The following is a 17,889-nucleotide window of genomic DNA, read 5'->3' as shown; positions in this document are numbered from 1 at the left end:
TCATTCCATCGGCATCAGTGCAATGCACATTGGATAGGTTCTAACATCTGTGCACCAGATCATCCTGGGGTGATAATTACAAAAATCTCACGCTATGCCAGAGAAATTAGTTCAAAACTAATTACATGTCTAACACTTTGAGGTGATTCTGAGAGACAGAAAAGCTTGATATGAATATAAGTCTGCTTTCTTCATGTTAATACCCTAGTCTGCATTTCTTTTCTTCTTTGATCATCAACAATCCTACAGAATGGTCACCCCATGAGACATTTACCATTTTACTGTGTTCTCTCTTGCCCATTGTACAAGAATGGCATCCTGAGATACAGTTCTTGCTCCCTAATCTGGTCATTCCATCAGTTTTAATAGATTCTGTCTTACAAGCTGTCAGATTCAGCTATGTATATCGTGTGCTTGTGGTTGAGGGGGTGAGGAGGGTGAAGATGAAAAATCCAAATTACAAATTTCTTTGTACTCCCTGTTGCACCATCCCTTGTTTAATAAAGTATTTTGAGGACAAGCGTCTCATGTTAACTTAAACTAAAGCCTTTCTAATCTGGTGGGAAGCTGTTATTAAAATACCTTCAGTTGAATACCCAGCAATGTGACCATTAAACCTTATTTATCTGGAAATCAATTAACAGTTTTTTTTTTGCAGTTGCTTACTTAGAATAAACCATTCTGGAAAAAGAGACAACTTTGACCATGTTAGAATGCTGTTTGCCAATCCAAGCACAGTACCACAGAAGCATTGGACCGAGATCATTGTACTTAATGAATTTGTCTTTGTTGAAGCACCATAGTATCACAGCTACACCAGCTGTAACCAAGTCCTACATTTTGAAATGACTGCACATATGGGACCAGAGGCAGATGGACTTCCAGTTTCCTACCATGGTTTGGCATCAGGGCTTTTTTCAATCTGTCAGTATTGTACCATGTGCCTGCCTGCCATTGGTTGGTAGCCCTATTAATGTGCAAGTGAAAATTATTCTTCAGACCCCTCACTTCAGCAGGAGTTTTCTACTTGGAGTGGAGCCCCCCTCACTCCCCTTACCAGAGCTGAAACACAGTTAATGGATCGAGTAAGCATCCTGGGGCCGCACTCCATCCCACTGAGGAACTTCCTCCCCTTTGAATCTTCCATTGCAGTCAGGCCACAACTAGGCCAACTAGTGGACAGGTTGGCCCTCCAAATCATTGGTGACCCCTTTTGACAATTAGACATGTTTAATAAGTCAGAAAAGGCCCCCTCAGTCTTGAGGTGCTCTCTCGCTCTCTTTCTCTCCGGCCTGCATTGGTATCTTTGCAGGTTTGGGTGGAATGGCTGACAGATTGTCTGATTGTTTGAGGACCTCTCATTATCCTTTCAACCTCTGGGCCCAACCGTCAAGTTTAAATGTGCAAAGCTCTCCGTGGTGGCTATTTCATTGGCTATTTCTTTAAAAATGCTCTTTGGATCCTTCCATTGTCATCTGTGTGATCTCTACCTGCATTTCCCCTCAACGACAGGACCATAATACCTCAGACCTTTGTGGTCCTTATTCTAGTGGACTGGTTTTTTTGCAATAATTTATTGCACCTTTGTTTTATTGGACACGATGAAGCTTTCGGGGAACTTTGAAAACAAAGCAGGAAATGGTTCAAAGCAAATAACTGAAAGGTTGGTAAGGAAAAATAAATGCCGTATTTCTTCTTCCTTGTCTGAAAATGAATGTTGCCATAGCAACTGTAGCGCTGCTACATTGCTAAAAGGATTAACTATCTTCGCATTATGGAGAGAATCTGAAAACAGAGAGAGAGGAGGTGACTAATTAAACCGAGTAAACAAACAACAAAAAAAATTAATCTATTATGGAAATGTGGACTCATTTCACATAAAATATATTGAAAGTAATAAGTCATTATGTAATACTTATCCATGGACATACAGTGCATTTATTTAACATCTCACTGGTGTTTTAAAGTAGATGCCAATCTACTTCTGTTGACTGAGTCAATTATCAAATCAGAACATTATACAGTGCAGGAAGAGGCCACCTGACAGGTCAGACAAGTTGCTGGTTTGAGGGATGATGGGAAAAAATGGTCCGATGTTATCGGTATCTGTCCCTTTCTCTGTGCTTTGTGGCCAAGCAATACATTTGTCCCCATTACATGAAGCACAGGAAAACCAGATGATTTTCAACTTATTATTCATTCTTGTATTTTTTTTTGTTCTTTTCCTCTTTGTAAACTGCCTGATCTTTGATGTAATCTCCAACCTCTTCACCTGATAATGATTAATCCTCTGCCATTCTGCATTCTATAGAGGAGCTGCAGATATATCTCAAAATAATTGCTTTCAAAGCCATGTGATTTAAAATTGATGAAAGTCTCTCACCTCTTTTTAGTCATGGTTAAAGAATTACAGAATTGCAGAATGGTTACAGCATAGGAGGCCATTCAGTCCACTGTTTCTGTGCAAAATTATGTTTATACCGACTGTGACTCCTACTCCTTTACCTTCTCGCCACAATCCCTGTAGGCTCTTCCTTTTCAGATAATAACCCACTTTCTTTCCAAGTGCCTTGATTGAGTCTGCCTCTATCACTCTCTCTGGCAGTGCATACTGGGTTTTAAAGTAACGACTATGTCTTTTTTTTTCTGTATTTCTAATTGTGGACCAAAATGTGAAAAGGACTATTTTTAAAATAAAGGATTTGTGAAGGATTACCTTAGTTTTTAAGAGAAAGTAACCCAGCACTCATTGTAAGCACTGTTTACACAGCTGCTTGTTCAACCAGTAGTTGAAGTGTAATTTGAAGATTAGCTGGAACCAAGGAGTGTGTACACATGACTGGCAACAAGTAGTTGATTGGTTTATGGACTAGTGACCAGCTATCGGCAAAGGCCACCTGCCTGCCAGCAACTATGTGATCAGTTCCGAGCTAGCTTAACAGCTTGTGACTGTGAACAGGATGCTGAGAAACCATTAGAATTCCCAAAGCTCAAACATGTCCCTGTTCTTTGCATCAAAAGCCACCTTAAGTCTAAAGAAAATTGGGTTTATTCCCCTTTGAAATTGTTACAATCTGTGACTTTTAATCAATAAGTTAGAGACCCTTTATATTTGCAAACCGGTGAAAGCATCCAGAGAAGGAAGACTAATCAGAACATAAATCATTGCAGCTGATTAAGTGAACAGAGACCACTGAACTGCTATCCTTCTATTTATAACACCCATGTTTGTTTTGCTGTCTGTGTGTATGTGTCCAAGGGACAGTTCTTAAAAGGAATTTAGTTTTGATTAGTAGTGTTATATGCTGATAGTTTGTAAATATTTATCTTAATTAATCAAAATAAATAGTAATATTTGTAAAGTAAAGAAGACTGTTCCATAATTTCTGTCACCCTGGAGTTCTATAACAGGTAGATTTGGAAATATTTGCATACTTTTAAAACCCTTAACTTTCGTAATGACTCTGGAAATAGTGGACCTTGATTTCCAGTACACTCCCCAGTGAGGAGTAACATTTAACCATTTACAGCATGAAACAATTTCACTCCATCTTCTTATAGCTTCTTTTGTCAATTCCCTTTAATCTGTGCTACCTTTTTGATTTTTCCAAAAATGAGAACATTTTCTCCCTGTCTACTCTATCCAGATTCCTCATGGTTTTGAATGCACCTTCAAATCTCCTCCCAACCTTCTCTTCTGCACATAAACTGGTCCAAAGTGCTCAAATTTATCTATTCAGGCATGTCCATCAGGACCCTTACCAACTTTTACAGATGCATAATTGCCTTGTGCGGCAATCACCCTGTCCAGGATTATAAAGGATCACCAGAAGGTAACCCAGACCATCACGGAAGCTAACTGCCCATCCATGGACTCCATTTACACTTCCCATTGCTGCGGTAGGATGCCAACATCATCAAAGAACCCTCCCATCCAAGTAATGCTCTCCTACACCCTTTTCTATCAGACAGAAGATATAGAGGTTTGAACACATGTATCAACAAGTTCGATACCAGCTTCTTACCTGCTGTTATTAGACTGATGAATGGACTCTAACTTCAAATAATGTTAATCTTGTTGATCCACTTCCTGTGGAATACAACCTGTATGCATCACTCTGTTGAAGCACCCTATGACCTGTGTGTCCTTGCTTAGTATGCTCTGCCTGCACTGCTCACAATACAATGTTTTTTTCACTGTACTTATGTATATGTGACTATAGTAAATCAATTGAAATAAAATCAAATCATGCAACAGAAGGAACAGCCAAAGGAATCCATGTTTTGGACACATTGCCACTGGAATAGCAGCTGTAAATTGCTAAGCAACAGAATGTACAAGCAATCATATCAAAGCTGTCCATTCCTTTCATTTTATGTCTTTTGGATGTGCCTGTTCAGAGACTGGTCTCTGAACTTAATTTCATTTACAACAGCTAAGTGGATAAATTTCATCATGTTTGTCAAAATTTGTTTTCAGATCCTTTCTTTAAAATCATATCTTAGTGTTCAGGGTTTCACCTTTTATTTATTGCAAGCAGAACAGTTTTAGAAGAGGTTTTTTTTCATCCAAAGGCTTTGCAAGTGGTATTTTATTGAATTTTCATAATGGGGATTTTGGTATTAAAGATATCCATGGTTAGATTTTCAGGGTAGTTGTTAAAGTTGTAGATGGTATATTTTCAAACTACCACAATCATGAGAAACATTTACCAAAACTTTTGTTCAATGCGCATCAACAAGATCACATCCTGAGCATCTGAGTTTCCTCCTCTGTGGATGTGATTTTCTAGCTTACTTTGTTTCACCAATAAGTGGACGATAACTTTTTACAGAGGTCTACCATCATTTCTTTTGGGGCAGCACTGAAAAACGAGGTCATTGAGTTGAACTTGTAAAGAACTTTGGTTGGACTACACTTCAAGTACTATGCACTAGTGCAGACATGTTATCAGAACGCAGAGGTGATAAACATTGAGGAAGGCTGAACAGGAGTGGCTTTCCCTGCTCCTTTCACTGGAGCAGGGAAAGCCACTCAGTGTCTGAATAGAAATCTTCAATGTTATGAAGGCATTTGATAGATTAGCTGTAGAGAAGATGTTCCACCTATGGGAGAGCCAGAAATTATGGGGCATAAGTCAATTCACTGCCCAAAGGCACATCAAATCCACTGTGCCGTAATGTCCAGCCTGAGTAGGGAAAAGTCCCAAATCCACCCCTGCTCGAATAGGGAGCAAACCCAGTGCAGTTGATACCAATCTGATCTACACAGCCAAGTAGCCTCTTATGGAGCCTACATTGCTGTGTGTCTACACTCTCTCTTCCCTGCAGGGCGCAGCCTGTAGCTATGGACATTGATGGTAGACTCTAATTGCTTCCTGCACCACAGCTGACTGGGAATCTCTCCTGCCTGCCACTGTCATGTGTTGAAAAGATCTTTGGCCTTGGTCTGTTCATTGCTCCCGAAACCTGCAGTCGGCCTTGAACCCAGAGCTTTCTGGCTCAGAGATAGGGACATGACCAATATGCCAAAAGACCTTCATAAGATAGTCACCAATAAATCCCCTTATCCAGGGACTGTTGTGTAAATCACTATATAGAATCCCTACAGTATGGAAGCAGGCCATGTGACCCATCAAGTCCACAATGACCTTCAAAAGAGCATCCCACCCAGACACACCTCCCCTACTCTATTCCTGTAACCCTGCATTTCCCAAGGTTAATCTACCTAGCCTGCACACTACAGGTAATTTTAGCATAGCTGATCCATCTAACCCATACATCTTTAGACTGTTAGAAGAAACTCACGCAGACATGAGGAGAATGTGCAAACTCCACACAGATTCGCCTGATGGTGGAATCGAACCTGGGTCCTTGGTGCTGTGAGGCAGCAGAGCTAACCATTGAGCCACTGTGCTGCCAATATGGGGGAAGTTGACAGATATAGTGTAGCTATCTTTAAGGAAAGAGTATGCGAAGGGCTAAGGAATAAAAGGTTTGCTAAAGTGTGGCTCAAGAATGCTCCTGTGAATCATGACTGACTCCACAGACCCATTGTGCTCAACAGCCTGTTCTTGAACTGTAAATTCTGTGTAATTCTGTTAAATTTGTCAGAATAGACTGTGCAATCACAATGGCTGTCATTTCTTTTGTCACTTAAGATATTGTGAAATGCTACAGGCAACTCATGTCAGATTGCCCTAGCAAAGTAGTACAGGAGAGCACTTCCAATTATTACAGTTATCATATCCTTACTTCAGTCTTTCCAGCATTAACAGCTTTTAGAGCAAGATTTCTCAACTTTTACTGTTGATTAGACTTGAACTTGCTCTCCTGGGTGTCACAGTCTACTTACTAGACTCTTGTGTGAGCCTTATTTAATGCAATTAGTACCTTTAACAATCATCACTCAAACCTATTTGGATCCAGTTCTGATTTGTGCATGTGAAGCCAAGCTTAACCTGTGGCTTTCTCAAAGCATTATGATAGTTAAGCCATTTTTCTTTGATTTTTCTTTATCTTGATATTGTGGCGCTGCAATAATTCTCAACTTGGAAGTTTTTTTCCTGTTGAAGTCATTGTTACGATGATCTTGGGCTTCATTGTGCTAGAGGAAAACCGATGATGCCAATGCAGTGTTTCATCGGGTCAGTTTCAAGCCCTGCCTACAGCTGTCAGCATATGACTTCAGTTTATCTCCACATCAATATCCACATGTCTCACTCATCCACTGCTCAATGCATTCTGATAAAGCCCACACGTGATCTGAGGATGAGTCTTATTTGGACATAACCTCTAATAGCCAGTGATGTGGCTATAACAAAAACAATTGGGTAGAAAGCAGAAAATGTTGGAGAAACTCAATAGGTCTGGCAGCATCTGTGGAGAGAAATCAGAGTTAACGTTTTGGGTCAAGTGACCCTTTCTCAGAACTATTCGATAGTACCAGACCCCAGCAGACAGCAGGAGAGATATTGGACTTAATAATATTAACACTGTTTCATTTTCCACAGATGTTGCCAGACCTGCTGTGTTTTTCAGCAGTTTCTGCTTTTGCTTCTTATTTCCAGCATCTGCAGTTCTCTTGGTTTTTATTTTGCTGTAGAATTGTCATTTGCTAGTTTTCTTCCCTCCACGCATAAAACCAAAATCTTTTTTAGTCTGTCTGTCTGTGTACATGTGTATAAGGGTTTTAAGAGGGGGCTAGTGTTTTAACTAGTAGAGCATATGTCAGTTATTCATTAGCCGTTGCCTTCTGAGTGGAGATTACACGTTTGTAGTAAATAGTCATTCTTAAGTACAGGAACATGTACTTAAGTCAGTGTTTTCTCATAGCTTGGTTCCAACAGATAGGTAAATCAATGACTTTGCATATCTCGGAAGCTTGTCCTGGAATTATCGTCATTCCTTCTCTGTTACTCTATCAAATTTCAGAAGCTCCATCCCTAACAGGAATGCGGGTCTTGCTATACTAGCACTAGAAGGCCGTTCACTACTACTTTCTCCAGGCCGATAAGGAATAGAGAACAAATTCTGCCCTTGCCTAACAGTGCCCATGTCACACAAAGGAATGCAACATTTTTATTTATCTGGCAGTCGCTTGAAAGTTTAGGTATTGTCACAACATCAACGGCTTGATTTATATTACTCCTTGAACAATGTAAAATCTCTCAAGATGTTTCACAGGGGTTCTACCACATAACTGTTGACACTGAGTCATATGGAGATTACAGGATAATTACAACTCTGAAGGGGGCCATTTGGCCCATTGAGTGCATACCAACATTCTCAAGAACATTTTTAATGGGCCTTTTCCCTGTTATTTTCCTGTGGCCTTGCATTATTCCTTTTGGTACTTATCCAAAGTCACCATTGAATCCCTCTCAACTGCACTTGTAGGCAATAGGTGAGACAAATACTGTTGCAGAAAAGGAGTAGAGGTAGCCCATGTGAAGATGTAAAAAGGTTTGCCTCCTTTCACCATTTGTTATTTTGCTAATCACCTTAAATTGATTCCTCTGGTTTGTGACTCTTCTGCAAATGAAAACAGTTTGTTCTGGTCAATTCTGTTTAACCCTCTCTTGATTTTGTACACCTTTGTCAAATGTCTTCCCAACATTCTTTCCTCTCTGGAGAAGAATTACCAGTTTGTCCAACAGTTAGAGTCACAGAGATGTACAGCACAGAAACAGACCCTTCGGTCCAACTTGTCCATGCCGACCAGATATCCTAACCTAATCTGGTTCCATTTGCCAACACATTGGCCCATATCCCTCCAAATGCCTTTTTCACTATCCGACTGGGACTCTACTCTCAAGGAGCTATGAACCTGCACTCCAAGGTCTCTTTGTTCAGCAACATTCCCCAGGACTTTACCATTAAGTGTATAAGTCCTGCTCTGATTTGCTTTTCTAAAATGTAGCACTTTACATTTATGTAAATTAAACTCCATCTGCCACTCCTCAGCCCATTGGCCCATCTGATCAAGATCCCGTTATAATCTGAGGTAGACTTTTTCAATTTCCCTTGGAGCTGAATTCCTTTATTCCTGGAACCAGTTCTGTAAATCTTTTCTGTACTACCTCTCAAACCCTCACATTTTTCCTAAAGTAGACTGGATAGAATAGGACATAGTCCTGCATCTGATGCTGAGTCGCTGTTTTGTAAAGATTCATTATGGCTTCCTTGCTCTTTTTCTCTATTTACAAAGCTCAGGATCCCAGGGGTTTTTTTTAACCATTTGGTCAGATTGCCCTGTCACCTTCAATGATTTGTGTACAAATACCCCCATATTTCTCTGTACCCACATTCTCTTCAGCATTGTACCCTTCAGTTCATATTCACTCTCCTTATTTATCTGAATGACCGAAAAAGCATGATCAAAGTGCAACATTTAATCAGTGTTTTGGGAGATGGGTGAGGTTTTAGGAAAGAATTCCAGTGCTCAGGGCTAAGATATAGCCTCAGTTGATGGAGCAATGAAAATGGATGCATGTCAAGTCAAAGTCTGAGGAATCCAAAATCTGGGAGGAGGTGAGTGAGGGAGTACTCATTTCAAAATACATAAGCTGGATGCAGTCATGTTTCATGGATTTCATAATAATGGTATTTGCAGAACATCCTTCCCTTAACAGAATCATGTCATGCTCAAGACTCATTAAAAATAGATCTCGTTCTGTTACCAATTAATTTACACAATGACAGCTTTGTTTTATAGATAGTGGATGAGAACTATTGGAATTTCCACAGAGAGATTATATCAGGAACAAGAGTAGGCTATATAATTCGTCGATCCTATTTCGCCTTTCAATGTGATCACGCTCAACCTGTTGTCTTAGCTCCAACTTCTCACCCATTCCCGAAATTCCTTGACTCCTTGAAAGACCAAAAATCTATCCAAATTAGTCTTAAATCTTCATGACAACGGGGCATCCACAATCTGCTGAGTAAATCATTCCCCTTGAGGTGACTTTTTTGACTGGGTTCTGCATTCCTTATAATTAGAGTCATAGTGTCATGGAGATGTACAGCACGGAAACAGACCCTTCAGTCCAACTCGTCCATACCAACCAGTTATCCCAACCAATCTAGTCCCACCTGCAAGCACCCGGCCCATATCCCTACAAACCCTTCCTATTCATATACCAATCCAGATGATTTTTAAATGTTGCAATTGTACCAGCCTCAACCACTTCCTCAGACAGCTCATTGCATAGACGTAATACCCTCTTCGTGAAAAAAAGTTGCCCCTTAGGTCTCTTTTATGTCTTTCCCCTCTCACCCTAAACTTATGCCCTCTAGTTCTGGACTCCCGACCCCAAGGAAGAGACTTTGTCTATTTAATCTATTCATGCCCCTCATGATTTTATAAACCCCTGTAAGGTCACCCCTCAGCCTCCAACACTCCAGGGAAAACAGCCCTAGCCTATTCAACTCTCCCTAGAGCTCAAGTCCTCCAACCCTGGCAACATCCTTGTAAACCTTTTCTGAACCCTTTCAAGTTTCACAACATCCTTCCGATAGGAGGAAGACCAGAGTTGCATGCAATATTCCAAAGTGACCTAACCAATGTCCTGTACAGCCGCAACATGACCTCCCAACTCCTGTACTCAATGCTCTGACCAGTAAAGGAAAGCATACCAAATACCTTCCTCACTATCCTATCTACCTGCGACTCCACTTTCAAGGAGCTATGAACCTGCACTCCAAGGTCTCTTTTTTCAGCAACACTCCTGAAATCCTTACCATTCAGTGTATTAGTCCTACTAAGATTTGCTTTTCCAAAATGCAGCAGCTTGCATTTATCTAAATTAAACTCTATCGGCCCATTCTCAACCCATTGGCCCATCTGATTAAGATCCCATGGTAATCTGTGGGAACCTTCTTTGCTGTCCACTACACCTTCCAATTTGGTGTCATCTGCAAACTTACCAACTATACCTCCTATGTTCATATCCAAATCATTTATATAAATGACGAAAAGTAGTGGACAGCCATATTCTGAACTATTTGCTTGCTATCAGCACAAGAGCCACATCCACAATACAAGGATATTTGGCGCTGAAACTTCAAGTTGTCTGGGATTGGAATGGATGCATGAGAGATCCTCGCTGTTGACTTGAGAAACAGGAATCAGGAAAGGTTTGGAGGAAGAAGAGGTGAGTAAAGTGACCAAATGAAAATAAACCAAAGGAAAATAAAGCTGCTGGAAGGGAAAACCAATGCTCTTCATCTGTGCCAACTCAAAAGTCAGCCTCTACTGCCATACAAGACAATCAATCCTGAAATGACACACACGCTGGGCACAGTGCATTCTCTCCCGAGATGGATGGAGGATTCCTGCTTCAATTAATAAATTAGAATGCAAAGTGCTGGAAACACTCAGCAGATCAAGTGGCACCTGTGGAGAGAGAAAGACACTCTTCAATTGTTGATGATCATTTGATAGAACTGGGAGAAGTTAACAATTTAACAGCTTGTAAGCAAACTTGGAGGCAGGGGAAAAGAACAGCTACTAGGGAAAGGGAAAGAAAGGAGGAAAATGAAGGTGTCTGGTATAAAATGCTGCTGAAAATATATTGCAGAAAAGAGAGAAAAGAACAATACAATGGGAATAGTTAGATTGCTCTTTGTGTGGCAGATATAATGAGCTCTGCAGCAGGATTCCACATGAGCTGGGCTGCAGAGTATAAGTGATAAGACAAAAGGGAGAGCAGCAACGGGACAAGTAAAGGAACAGATGTTGAGTTCAGAAAAGGCAAATAAAGTGCATTGCAACTGAAGGACCAACACCAGCACTTCCGGACTGAGAAAAGTGATCATGACATAGCTAGAACATTGTAAAGTGCTTCCTGAACAGATGAGGTGCTACTTCTCTTTAAAATTCCTTATTAGTTGAAACGTTATTTACAGCTCAAAGCATTTAAACAAATACTTGAATTTTGTGAAGTATAGTTTTTTTTTAGCATTATGACGTAACAAAACTGAACATCTTGCTAATGTTTCACTTAAAAAAGAAACCATATTATTGTCCTTTCAAAATGGCTTCCTGTGCGCTATCGTTTGTGCCTTTGCCCTTTGGAAAATTTCAGACTTTCAATCTGAAAGACCCAACATGACCCAGTGAAAATCTCTTCAACTATCAGTGATTGGTCCAGAACCTTAAATAGACTCCAGGATCTAGCTTTTAACATATGCAGAGGCCTCCCAGAATATATCATTGCAGGCATTATGAATATCAAAGGTTTAATGAGAATGTTGTGAATTTAATATTTGTAGTGTCTGAATTGATGGTGTAATATTGTTCATTCATGGATTGTGATTGCTATGGCAACATACTCTTTGACATGCGTGATGGAGTCCAGGGCTATCGATGTTCCAAAGTTCTTTCCAACACATGACTGACCAAGAATCATTCCACTTGTAGCAGTAAAAGGCTTCACAGGTTGATCTTCAATCGGTTTGGCCACATTGTAAATCATCTTCTGTTATAAAGTCCTGTGGTAAGCCACGAAAACAGAGTCTCTGGTCCAGCGCGAGGGACACCACCCACCATGCCTCAATCCTCCATAATATCTGAGATACGTCATCCTTTTCAAAGAGTCATAGAGATGTACAGCATGGAAACCGAAGCTTCGGTCCTAACCCGTCCATGCCGACCAGATATCCCAACCCAATCTAGTCCCACCTGCCAGCACCCGGCCCATATCCCTACAAACCCTTCCTATTCATATACCCATCCAAATGCCTCTTAAATGTTGCAATTGTACCAGCCTCCACCACATCCTCTGGCAGCTCATTCCATACGCGTACCACCCTTTGTGTGAAAAAGTTGCTCCTTAGGTCTCTTTTATATCTTTCCCCAATCACCCTAAACCTATGCCCTCTAGTTCTGGACTCCCGACCCCAGGGAAAAGACTTTGTCTATTTATCCTATCCATGCCCCTCATAATTTTGTAAACCTCTATAAGGTCTCCCCTCAGCCTCCGACGGTCCAGGGAAAACAGTCCCAGCCTGTTTAGCCTCTCCCTGTAGCTCAGATCCTCCAACCCTGGCAACATCCTTGTAAATCTTTTCTGAACCCTTTCAAGTTTCACAACATCTTTCCGATAGGAAGGAGACCAGAATTGCATGCAATATTCCAACAGTGGCCTAACCAATGTCCTGTACAACTGCAACATGACCTCCCAACTCCTGTACTCAATACTCTGACCAATAAAGGGACGCATACCAAACACCTTCTTCACTACCCTGTGACTCCACTTTCAAGGAGCTATGAACCTGCACTCCAAGGTCTCTTTGTTCAGCAACACTCCCTAGGACCTTACCATTAAGTGTATAAGTCCTGCTAAGATTTGCTTTCCCAAAATCCAGCACCTCGCATTTATTCTAAATTAAACTCCATCTGCCATTTCTCAGTCCATTGGTCCATCTGGTCCAGATCCTGTTGTAATCTTTTCCTGTCATAAGGTTAGTATGCAGGTACAACATGCAATCAGGAAAGGCTAATAGAATTTTAAATTTTATTGCAAGGGCAATCGAGTACAAGAATAGGGAAGCCATGCTTCAGTTATATAGGCATTAATGAGACTGCATCTTGGGTATTGTGTACAGTACTGGTCACTGTACTTAGTGGGATGTGAATGTTTTGGAAGCAGTTGAGAGAGGGTTTACTAGAATAGTATCTGGAATCATTAGATTGCCTTCTAAGTAAAGGTCAGATGAGACCTCGTGAGGAAACATTTAGAACTAGGGGCCATCGTTTAAAAATAAGGGGTCACCCATTTAAGTCAGAGATGAGGAAGCATTTCTTGTCTCAGAGGATTGTGGGTCTTCAGCATTCTTTTCCTCAAAAAGTATTGAGTGGCAGAACCTTAAAATATTTTTAAGGCAAGTGTTGACAGATTTGCGGTAACCAAGAGAATAGAACATTTTCAGGGGATATGCAGGAATGTCGAGTTGGATGTCAGATCAGCCATGATCTTAATGAATGGGGGAGCAGGCTGAGAGGGATGAGTGGGCAACTTCTACGCCTTTTTTGCATGTCCATTTGCTGTCGAGAGGAAGAGGTTTGGAGTGAGCTAGGGTGGTGCTGTTGGCTGCCCTTTCTGATTTGACATTCCTTGCATTTCTGATTGGTGATTTGATTTCCTGTAACAGCTGATAGGTTTCTTTATTTGTGACTTGCTGGTGTTTCATGAATATGAAATGCGAGCCACTCAGCTATCAGAGGTTTACACGTACAAAGCATTGAGAGCTGAAGTATGATTGCAAACCGTGACACTGAAACTGTCAGTGGCACGAAGAAAATTATGGCTTGTCTTTGGGGCTGAGTTTTGTCCGTCGATGCAAATTCATTTTAAATTGGCTTGAACTGCTTTCACACCTACCTGAATATCGAGTTCAAATACACTAACTTGTTCCCCCCCACCCTCCATGCTCAGCTATTCACAACTCAAGATACAGGTAGGCCTGGGGAAAATATTCATTGTGGAAGAGAATACTTTATACAAGCAAATTTATAAAGAGATGAGAACTTTTAAAGGGGAAATGATTGAAAAATCTTCTAGAGAACTCCAAAAGTCACCCTATCCTCTTTCTAGCCATTCACAAGGTTAAAGGTGTGCTATTGCCCCAGATGACCACTGGCTTCAAAGACCGCAATTTCCCCTCAGACGTGGTTGACGATGCTATCCACCGCATCTCCTCCACTTCCCGCTCCTCCGCCCTTGAACCCCGCCCCTCCAATCGCCACCAGGACAGAACCCCACTGGTCCTCACCTACCACCCCATCAACCTCCAGATACATCGCATCATCCTCCATCATTTCCGCCACCTCCAAACAGACCCCACAACCAAGAATATATTTCCCTCCCCTCCCCATCAGCGTTCCAGAAAGACTACTCCCTCCGTGACTCCCTCGTAAGGTCCACACCCCCCACCAACCCAACCTCCACTCCCCGCACCTTCCCCTGCAACCGCAAGAAATGCAAAACTTGCTCCCACATCTCCCCCCTCACTTCCCTCCTAGGCCCCAAGGGATCCTTCCATATCCATCACAAATTCACCTGCACCTCCACACACAATTTACTGCATCCGCTGCACCCGATGTGGCCTCCTATACATTGGGGAGACAGGCCACCTACTTGAGGAACGTTTCAGAGAACGCCTCTGGGACACCCGCACCAACCAACCCAACCACCCCTTGGCCGAATACTTTAACTCCCCTCTCACTCCGCCAAGGACATGCAGGTTCTTGGCCTCCTCCATCGCCAGACCATGGCAACACGACGCCTGGAGGAAGAGCGCTTAGGAACCCTCCAACCACAAGGGATGAATGCAGATTTCTCCACCTTCCTCATTTCCCCTCCCCCCACCTTTTCTCAGTCCTAACCATCGGACTCAGCACCGCCTTCTTGACCTGCAATCTTCTTCCCGACCTCTCCGCCCCCAACCCCTTTCCGGCCTAGCACCTTCACCTTAACCTCCTTCCACCTATCGCATTCCCAATGCCCCTCCCCCCTACCTTTTATCTTAGCCTGCTTGGCACACCCTTCTCATTCCTGAAGAAGGGCTTATGCCCGAAACGTCGATTCCCCAAATGACCACTCCAGGTACCTTGTATTATTTGCCATCTTCACCAGTATGCGGTAGTGGGTAAGAGGATGTTCGAAGTGAAAACAGAAACTGCTGGAGAAACTCAGCAGACCTGGCAGCATCTGTGGAGAGAAAGCAGAGTTAGTATTTCAGATCCAGTTACTGAACCCAGAGTGTTAACTCTGCTTTCTCTCCACAGACGCTGCCAGACATGTTGAGTTTCTCTAGCAATTTCTGTTTTTGTGTTAGATTTCCAGCATCTTTCTGTTCTTTGCTTTATTTTAGCTGTTGGAAGTAGTGTGCTGCCAAAGATCATCTTGTGTCTTTGCTTTGTCTTGGAGCTATCTAGTGATGAATGGGAGATGATCCAGCACCATGGAGTACCTACAGAAGAGACACTACAACAAGAAGCTTTATCACAGGATAGTACTAAGTACAAATATATTTGGTCAGGAATAATTACTAGGACCTTAAGTAGCTCATACAGACACAACTGTCCCCTCCAAAAGCTAGAATAGAACTCTCCATGCACAGGCTACAGCAGACTGTGTAAAACTGATGTAAGATGAAGATTAACCCCTTCTGTGCCATTACCCGCTGTAACAGAAGTGGCAAGGGATCAAGAAACAGCAGCTGAATTTAAAGGTAAAGTGAGCCCTAAGTAAAGTCATGAGTCCATAAGTGACAAAACAGCCTAGTGAATCATCCTGAAGCTGAGGAAGGCTTGCCCCTCTTCCCCACTCAGCAGCACAATAGCCCTGCAAGGAGGTGCAGTCATATGTGGTGCTGTAGCTGTCACCATGGGAGCACTTCTACATCAATGGTATCCATGATTGTTCTTGTCACACCTTTCACAGCTCTACGTCTGCTTTTCTGCTGACTCTCACTCCAGCAGGGCAGGTGTTAACACTCATTCCCATGTACAGTCGGCGGGTCCTTCAAATCCTCCTCAACCTCTCCTGATAAGACAGTTCGTCCATAGCCAGGATCAGGCTTGTGAACTTTCTCTGGAATGCATATATTTTTCTTTAGAGCAATTGAAATGTTATAATATTCATCCAGCAGGAGATAAAGTATAAGGTGCCAACAAAAGACCAACTGTAGTATTTCAGTGAAGTTTGACATTTGCCTATTCCAGCATATTCCCAACTTTTCTCCGCAGTTCAGTGCCAGGGACTCGGGTTTGGTTCCAGCTTTGGTTGACTGTGTGAAGTTTGCAAATTCTCCCCATGTCTGTGTGGTTTCTATTGGGTGCTCCAGTTTCCTCCCACAGTCCAAAGATGGCCATGCTATATTTCCCTGTGGTGTCCAGGGATGTGCAAGCGAGGTGGATTAGCCATGGGAAATGCATTCCTGATGAAGAACTTTTGCCCAAAATGTCGATTCTCCTGCTCCTCGGATGCTGCCTGACCTGTTGTGCTTTTCCAGCACCACAGTCTCGACTCTCGTTTCCAGATCTGCAGTTCTCACTTTTGCCCATGGGAATATGCAGGGTTACTGGAACGGGGTAGGGGATTGGGTCTGGGTTGGATGCTTTTGAGACTCGATGGACTGAATGGCCTTCTTCCACACTGTAGGGATTCCTTGAATCTATGACTGTATACTTCATGAACATCAGATGATCCAAATCCCTGCTGCCTCTGTTTCACCCCGAAGTCTCCTTGCCCTGTGCTCACCAAAACACATTGGCTCCAATCAAGCAACATTTTGACCTTGAAGACTCTTATCCTTTTTCTATTTCTATAATTTTCCAGAGCTCCAAACTCTCCAAGATATGTTCCGGCATCCTAGATTTTATTCCCTCCACGTGCCTTTGATTACCTAGATTCAGAGTTTTTGAATACTGTCTTGCACCTCTCCCCCAGAATCATGTTACAGTGTAAAAGGATGTCATTCAGCCCATTGTTTCCACACTGGCATTGACCGTTTGACTAAGTGCCAACGACCTGCCTTTTCCCTCATAACCCTGCAGATTATTGCTCTTTAAGTAACCATCCAATGCCCTCTTAATGCTTCCACCACACTTCCAGGGATTGCCATCCAAACCTGCACCACTCGTTGTATGAAAAAGATCGTCCTCACTTTGCATTTACTTATTTTACCAAACCATCTGTTGTCCATTCTATTACGAGGGGGAACAGTTTCTCCGAATCCACTCTATCCAGACTCCTTATGATTGTTGAAAATTCTCTCCAATCTCCCATCAGCCTTCTCCTCTCCAAGGAAATCAATCCTGGCCTCTCCAATTTTTCCTCATAGCTGAAGTCCGTCATGCTTGAAACTGTTCCCATAAACATATTCTGCACTCTTTGTAATGAATTCACATCATTCCTAAAGGTCCCCAGAGTTGCACTTTATAATCCAGCTGATGTATAGCTAGTGTCTTATATAGGTTCAGCATCACCTCCTTCCCTTGAACTCTCTGACCCTATTAATGAAGTTTCAAATATTGAATGCTTTATTAACTGTTCTCACTACCTGTCCTCCCACTTTTAATGGCTTATACACATATACACATGAGTCTTGTCTGCTCCTGCACACTCTTTAGAATACCACCTTTATTTTTATACTGTCTCTCTATTTTCTTTCTATCAAAGTGTATAATCTCACACTTCTTCACATTGAACTTTATTTGACACCTATCCACCAATTCTAATTGCCCTTGTGAGGTTCTATACTGCACTCCTTACAGTTTACAGTTTGCGTTGTCCACAAGTATTGAAGTTGTCCTCCGTACACAGATTTCTACATCATTTGCATATATATATATCTGAAAAAGCAAGGTTTCAAATA

The 17,889-nt window shown here is 42.0% G+C and overlaps 1 protein-coding gene across 2 annotated transcripts in view; it reads left to right on the top strand.

Moving 5' to 3' along the window:
* Positions 1-17,889, top strand: part of grid2 (glutamate receptor, ionotropic, delta 2) — a 994,028-nt gene that overhangs the window by 583,213 nt on the left and 392,926 nt on the right. The window lies entirely within an intron of this gene.

Source organism: Chiloscyllium plagiosum, unplaced genomic scaffold, assembly GCF_037043375.1.
Source record: "Chiloscyllium plagiosum isolate Xiang-an unplaced genomic scaffold, Cpla_swu_hap1 HiC_scaffold_36, whole genome shotgun sequence".
Lineage (NCBI taxonomy): Eukaryota > Metazoa > Chordata > Chondrichthyes > Orectolobiformes > Hemiscylliidae > Chiloscyllium > Chiloscyllium plagiosum.
This window is presented reverse-complemented; position numbering and strand designations above follow the sequence as displayed.